The following is a 2500-nucleotide window of genomic DNA, read 5'->3' on the forward strand; positions in this document are numbered from 1 at the left end:
AGACGAGCGAGAATAAATTCCCGAGATGATTTTTTTTCAAAAGAGTATATAGCGACTTCTTCATAGTCTAATGCCACTGTAGAATTCTCGTTACCAGCTGTGTCGTTGAGACCGATTTCGTCATCCAAAGAATAAATGTTTTGTGAGTCTGTATCAGATATTTCAACAGCCATAGAGCAACCATCCGTATCGGTGGAAATTTCTGATATTTTCTCGTCCATATCCCTCGTTGGAGACGTTTCAAAATCTTTGGCAACACTGACTTCCGAATCTACCAGTCCCTGGAAGGTGACTTTGCCAACGTCCATCAATCGTTGTTCGTCATCTGTCTCCTCCATTGTTCATGCCTATCCTCTGCAAATGTTATGAGGTAGATACATCGATGGTAATGCATCAAGCATTGTGGATAGCTTTTAGAATTTTGTCGCGACTAGCCGACAGATTTAGCATGATTTGTTCCACACAAAATCAACGCGTGCGTAATAGAACGTTGCTAGCGAACCATTAATTGGCGCTAGCAACGCGTATGCAAATTCCAAATTGTGACGCATACCGTATGCGCGTTGCAGTTCACCGTAAGGTGCGCGTCACGGATGCAATCAACAGTCTAGAAATAAAGAGTACAGTTTAAAATTTTACCAGGCGAGGGCTATTTGTCAATAATTAGAGAAGGAGGAATAATGAGTGATTTTTAGAGGGAGTATTATCTCAATGGTCGTAGAAGGCAAATGACTTGTACGTACACAACTTCACGATATTGAGGACAACAAAAGATAGACACAACTTGTCCAAATCGAATACAGTAACACAGAAAGAACCACGCGCACCGCCGGAAAAGAAGCTCGAAGACATGACCATAGAATGTATGATAGAATGTTGGTATTTTCATAGAACGTAGGTAGGATGTATTTTCATACATGAGTGCTCACATGACGTCGATAGATTCTGAGAAAGAAAGAAAGAAAGAGAGAGAGAGGGGGGGAGACAGACAGACAGACAGACAGACAGACAGACAGACAGACAGACAGACAGACAGACAGACAGACAGACAGACAGAGAATTTTTAAGATTGGTGTCTCAGTGCCAAGTTATACACATTAACAGCACTTTTGGGCACAATTACTTTGTATCAATCATCATGTAAACCAATGCAAGTTTTTTCTAAACAAAGATGACACATCCCTCTAATCTCACATTAATAACCGAAGCAGGATAAGAAGGGGGTAGGGGGGGGGGGCTTATCCAAAAAGCCAACCTTCAAAAACATTGAAATATCGCAATACCCGAGATCTCAAAGTACTTTCTAGAAATATTTTATTAAAATTATCCTGAGCATTCGCTATATCGCAATCTCAATCAACACAAATCCTTTGCAAAACACGTAATAAAATTTAAAATCGATTGTATTTCTAATCCTCAAAAAACAACAAAAAACCCCGTTCATTTCAGTTGTACTAAAAAAGCTGATAACGTGTGATTTCATTGACTGTGTAAATAGTAAACAATGTCGTACACAATAATCATTTCACCAGATGAATTGAGTGAGAAAATTTCTCCCGTACATACAATACACTAGATCTTTATGTGTTTTCGAATGAGTTCACATGATCCACGCTTGAGAGTGTATGTGTCAGTCAGTCAGTCTGTCAGTCAGTCAGTCAGTCAGGTCAGTCAGCCAGCCAGCCCGCCCGACCGCCCGCCCGCCCGCCCGCCCGTCCGTCCGTCCGTCCGCCCGTCTGTCTGTCTGTCTGTCTGTCTGTCTGTCTGTCTGTCTGTCTGTCTGTCTGTCTGTCTGTCTGTCTGTCTGTTCGTCTGTGACTGTCTGTCACACAATATATCAATATGAATGTTTTTTTTTTTACAAAGTTGACATACATGTACCAGTAACAAAATAAGTATATATATCATTGACTTGAGTTTTTAAAAAAAAGTGTAGTTGCTATCTTACAAGTAGGAAGTAAGAATAATCAGAATTCAAAATGACAGACAATACCAATGACGTCACATTATGCAATATATCATAATCATGATATGCATACAAAATATAGATAGTGTGTATAAGAACTGTTATCTCTCTCATATTAATACACAGTCATGTTTTTTATGCATCAGTTGAATCTCTAATGGCTTCTTCATATGACGGTGGTTGTGACGGAACTCCTTCACTGTCGTCGCAAGTACTCATATACGCATAGTTATCAAATTCAACCTGTCCATTCGACTGTATGTTTTCGGACGTTGGTGGCGGTATACTCGATTCGGGTGGTGTGTACGGTGGAGGGTTGTAAAACGCATGAAACTGCACAGGAGCGGAGATATCGTCAGGATTATACAAAACACGATACCTGGAATTCGAATGAAAATAAATTTATTTGTAGATGTAAAAATCACCTAACATTCAGAAATTTTAGGAATAAAAACAAAACGCAAATCCATATTTTAATAGTCTATGAACATTGAATGTAGAACTTACCTGTCATCCGGGACACCTACACTTGCT

The sequence above is a fragment of the Glandiceps talaboti genome, chromosome 13 (assembly GCF_964340395.1).
Source record: "Glandiceps talaboti chromosome 13, keGlaTala1.1, whole genome shotgun sequence".
Taxonomy (NCBI): Eukaryota; Metazoa; Hemichordata; class Enteropneusta; family Spengelidae; genus Glandiceps; species Glandiceps talaboti.